The following is a 6,000-nucleotide window of genomic DNA, read 5'->3' on the forward strand; positions in this document are numbered from 1 at the left end:
ATGTGAGTGCTTTGTTACTTGTTATTACCATTTTATTAAATATCATTTTTAATCACCTCCTCTGGGCACTCTTTATCCTACTACCATTGGGTGCATTTTGAGGATTCTACTCCCAGCACTCTACACCACTGCATCATCAGAGAGACGAGATGCCGGTTTACCGGTGCTAAAGATACCTTGTGTGGCACGGATCCACACACGGCCGTGTGAGTCTCTACTATTATTTGTATACATTCCCCACCATTCCTGGCTATTCCCCTTACAGTAGGGTGTATAGTCTCTTGTGCTACCCATCCCCCACTTGTTTGCATGTTGATATCAATACAAGAGTTCTGTTATCATTGATTATTCATTTATTTTTGTTTCGTCTTCTTTCCTGGTTTGCGCTCCTCTATTCTTCTTTACATTTGTATCATAGTAAGGAACAAAGAGCAGTGTCAATACTATATATGAAACTAAGCATAAATAAACTATATTAGACTATATACACTCATTGTATAATACTACTGTTCTAAAGTCCCTCACTGTCTTATATGAATACACTATTCTAGCAACGATGCTCAAATATCGATGAGAAAAGAAACAGCCTTGCCGTGAGCTGCACACAAAATGCGATGACCAGCAGGAGAGCTGATCGTGTATAGCGAGCATGGCACATCTGCACAAAGCAATACCCACTATAGTTAACTAGCACTGGCGGATTTCGCATTAGGCCCAGGTCTGGGGCGGCAAAAATATCCACCCCCATATACTTTTGCCGCACTCTCGGGCCTGATGGAAAGTTACATAGTTACAGAGTAGATTAGGTTGAAAAAAGACATATGTCCATCAAGTTCAACCTATGCTAAATTTAGACAACAGATACTTTATCCTATATTTGTATTTACAGTATATATTTATCCAGAGGAAGGCAAACAAAAAAACCAAATTAAACATCATCTAATAATATCTCATAAGGGGAAAAATAAATTCCTTCCTGACACAAGAATTGGCAATTGGATTATTCCCTGGATCAACATCCTTCCCATGTTTACTTATTTGGTATATCCCTGTATACCTTTCCTTTCTAAAAAGATATCCAACCTTTATTTTTTAACATATCTACTGTATCTGCCATCACAGTCTCCATGGGTAATGAATCCCACATTGTAACTGCCCTTACTGTAAAGAACCATTTCCTTTGTTGCTGGTGAAATTTCCTCTCCTCCAACCTTAAGGGGTGGCCCCGAGTCCTTTGTACTGCCTGTGGGATGAATAGTTCTTTTGAAAGCTCCTTGTATTGTCCCCGAATATATTTGTATATATTTATCATATCCCCTCTTAGATGCCTCTTTTCTAATGTAAATAAATCTAATTTAGCTAGCCTCTCCTCATAAATTAGATTGTCCACCCCCTTTATTAATTTGGTGGCTCTTCTCTGCACACTCTCTTGTTCCATAATGTCTTTTCTAAGGAGTGGTGGCCAAAATTGTACTCCACATTCAAGGTGTGGTCTTACTAATGCTTTGTAATGGGGCATAATTATGTTTACTTCCCTTCCATCCATTGCCTGTTTGATGCAAGATAAGATCTTGTTTGCCTTTACAGCTACTGCATGACATTGGGCACTATTGCTAAGCCTTCTGTCTACAAGAACTCCTAAATCCTTCTCAAACAAGGATTCCCCCAATTTATCCCCATTTAATTTGTAATTCGCCTTTTTGTTCTTGCATCCCACATGCAAAACCTTACATTTATCTGTATTAAACCTCATCTGCCATTTACCTGCCCACGTTTCCAGTCTCTCCAAGTCCTTCTGAAGAGAAATTACATCCTGCTCTGATTCTATTACCTTACACAATTTAGTATCATCAGCAAAGATGGAGACTTTGCTCTCGATGCCAACCTCAAGGTCACTTTTAAACAAGTTAAAAAGCAGGGGTCCCAGTACCGATCCCTGAGATATTCCACTCATAACTTTAGCCCAACCTGAAAAAGTTCAATTTATGATAACTCTCTGTTGTCTATCTTTCAACCAGTTTTCAATCCAGGTGCATATATTTTTATTGAGTCCCTAATTGCTTTTTGTACACCAACCTCGTTTGGAACTGTATCAAAAGCCTTTGCAAAATCTAAGTAGACTACATCAACTGCATTACCCTCGTCTAAATTTCTACTTACCTTCTCAAAGAAACTAATAAGGTTAGTTTGGCATGTAGAAGTCAGTCTTACAGGTCTGTAATTCCCCGGTTGTGATCCAGCTCCTTTTTAAATATAGGCACCACATCTGCTTTACCCCAATCTTGTGGTACCGAGCCTATGGAAATGGAGTCCTTGAATATTAAATGTAATAGTTTGACTATTATTGAACTTAACTCCTTGAGAACTCTTGTATGTATGCCATCGGGGCCAGCTGCCTTATTTACTTGAATTTTATCAAGCCGCCTATGAACTTTTTCTTCAGTTAAGCAATTGTCCATTAATATAGAGGTTGTGACTTCCTCCTGCGGCACTACAATTGAAATTGATTCTTCCCTGGTAAACACAGAGGCAAATAATTTGTTTATTACCTCTGCATTTTCCTTATCTACAATAATCTGCCTGCCCATCTCACATTGAAAGGGTCCTATATTTTATATTCTGATTTTTTTGTTATTAAGGTACTTAAAGAACTTTTTAGGGTTGATCTTACTTTCTATTGCAATCCTATTTTCATTATCCATTTTTGCTAATTTAATTGCCCTTTTGCAATTTTTGTTACATTGCTTATAATTCTGATACAATGCTTCCGTCCCTTGACTTCAAGAATCTAAACACCTTCCTCTTCTTTTCCATTTATTCCCTTACCTATTTATTTAGCCACATTGGTTTTGACTTATTTCTTTTATACTTATTACCCAAGGGTATACACTGATAAGTGTGGTTTTCTAACAACGTTTTAAAGACTGCCCATTTATCTTCTTCATCTTTCCCTGCAAAAACATCATCCCAATTTATTCCTTGTAGATTAGTCCTCAGTTTATTAAAATCTGCCTTTCTAAAGTTTAAGGTCTTTGTTGAACCCAAGTAATCTGTTTTTTGATAATTTATTTGAAATGAGCCCATGTTATTATCACTGTTACCCAAATGTTCCAGGACTTGAATATTTGCTATTACTTCAACATTGTTTGATATGACCAAATCCAGTATTGCCCCTCTCCTTGTTGGTTCCTCAATAATTTGGGTCATGTAATTGTCTTTAAGCACCCCATAAAACCTGTTTCCTTTAGTTGTAATGCTAATCTCATTGCCCCAGTCACTTAGCTGTTGCGGCTGCTTCCTTACCAGCCGCCCTTTTGAACCGTGGCGTCATTGTCACCAACGTGAGGCCACGGTGTCATTTGACTTTGAGGTTCAGAAGGAGGTGGCCTCAACAGCTAAGTGCCATGGGGCGGCGGTTTTTAAAATCTTCTAATTCACCAAGCTGCCCAAGCACTGTGGTAGCCTCATGTACCTTACTCCCTTGTATCAGTAGTGGGTCATTAGTCATCGCCCCAATCGTCACTGCTTCCTTCCCTGAGAGCCTGACACGGTCCCCATCCCCCTCCCAGAGGTGCAGCACCCGGTGACCACTCATATACTCTTTTACTATAGTTAATTGGTACTAAACTGCCTGCAGTTCCAGGTTCCGTCTCCCTCACCTGGGCTCCCTTCTGGAGCACCTGCAACATTATCCATCCCATTTCTGCTGCGGTCTTCTGCTCCCCTTTATTTTAGCCCAATAAATTTAACCTGGTACGTTGATATCCCAGCTTTTCACCAACTTCTGGGTGTACGGGGGGGATATTTAATTAGTTCCTCGGCTACGGGTGACCAGGGTCCGGATCTAGCCCACCCGGGTATGGAGCTGTTCTTTCCCTCCCCCGTCCCCCATATTGCCTGTCTTCTTGAACATCATTTGTTACAGACAGCTAATCCTAACACCAACCAAATACTCATAATGAATAAACATGTCAGTGTCGGTTTCCCCCACTCATACCAAATCTCTGGTTCATCAGACGTGCAAGTTTCTGGGTGAATCCTGCCGACTACGCCAAATATAATACAAAGATTCTGGATTCAGCCAATAACTTGCACACTATGAGTTTGTAAACAGTCTTAGAGATGTAATCAAAAAGGGATTTTTACTTAGCTTCGGTTATGTTCTCAGTTACAGCTTTCACAGCTTAACAGCATACAACAGGAAAAACGATCCAAAAACCCGGGGAAACCCCAATCAGTCTAGTCTGATCCTGAGAGTGAGGGGAGTTCTTGGGCAGGGCACCTGCACGGTCCTTGGAGAAGCTTCTGGCACTATCCCCAGCCTAGGCTCTTATTTATAGTATTTTGTATTAGGCTTCCTCCAATCAGTGCTAAGTGTTGTAGCAAAATGCATACTAAAACTGATGACACTTCTTTTGCAGTAAACAATTCTATACATGGTAAACATGTGAGAGTTAGCAGAGCTCTCTCAAAGCACGTCATGGCACACTTAAGCTGATGAGTGGTCAAACATGTGACGAGAGAGTTCTGCTAACTCAAAGCACGTCATGGCACACTTCAGCTAAGTGGTACTTCCCAATACACATGGTTAAAATGAAACTGTAAGATGTAGCACAGGTGAATTATTCTACACTGATCGTAAAGCGCAAGTGTTCATCTCCAGTTAGACCACCTCACAATGTCCAGCTGTGATCTGTGGACAACTTATTTTATGCACTGTGTATACCCCACACTAAGCCTGTTACCCATCACAAAAATGGAACTCTACATGTGTTTAATATGCATAGTGCCCGATATATATATATATTTATTAAACATGATTCAAATAAAAGATGATCAATTCTATTTATTTATTTTTGCAGGGCCCAGCTAGAGAATAAAATACTTTGAACGTCTGCATTCGGCCCTTCTGACAGGGTTAACGCATATCCTACAACTATGCAAATGATCACAGAAAAATCTATGGTTAATCAATAATTTTGGAGGAAAAGTTTGCTAGTGTAAGGAAAGTGTATCACAGATCTAACGCTGAAACGGCATGATTTTTTTTAATAGAACCTGTTCTAATTTTTATATATACGCACGCACACAAAATCACTCTTAAGTTCTTCACACATGGTCTAAGTTTGTGCTTTGCTTTCCCATTTGACAGCCAAGGGGTCAAGTAAAACTATAAACAAAAAGCAGGGCCCCAGTGTCCATGTGGCAATTCTGTGGCTACTTCCTGGGCTTTAAGGAGCAATTCCTGCTAGGACCACATGCTACTAGCTGGCATTATATTTGTAGGAGTTACATCAGGCTGATTTGTGCCCTTTTTACCACAATCTGACACCTGTAAGTAATGTTAAATTATTTTTGTAAGGTTAGTCTGACTTGGGAGGGGGTCATTTCCTCTGGCTATTCCCTTGTGTTTGATGTCACTGTGCGTTCAACAAGAGTCTGCACAGGCAACGCCCCAGAAACCACTTGATTGCCAAACACTCCCTCATAGAGAGGCCGCAAAGAAATGCAATCTGTAATTACTGTCCAGATCAAACAAACCAACCAAATATTTGCAATTGGCACGCTTAGATTCATCGATACACTTAGGTAAGCGGTTCACAAGAGGTATTTTTTGGGACGCCTACATGAGAATGCACCTTTAAAAGACGCCAAATATACAGCAACTCAATCAGTCCTTCTTTAAATAGGTTTGTTCCAAGCCACTCTTCATTCAAAGACCGTCACCAAATCTTCCCTGAGGTTTATTGATCAGCTCCAGAATTGAGAGAAAACCACATTTTTTTTTTTTTAACTTTAAAGACTCCGGTTAAATACAATGGTATTTTGTATGTAAAACGCCAATGGTGGGAGATGGATTATAAAATCGATCAAACTTTTTAATGGGCGAGATAAAACCGATGCGTGGAACATACACATCCACAACATTTTATTGTGGACGTCCTGCCTCTAATTATATTAGCCGTTAGATGGTGCCCCAGCATAATAATGTAGCAGACA

Source organism: Ascaphus truei, chromosome 5 (assembly GCF_040206685.1).
Source record: "Ascaphus truei isolate aAscTru1 chromosome 5, aAscTru1.hap1, whole genome shotgun sequence".
Taxonomy (NCBI): Eukaryota; Metazoa; Chordata; class Amphibia; order Anura; family Ascaphidae; genus Ascaphus; species Ascaphus truei.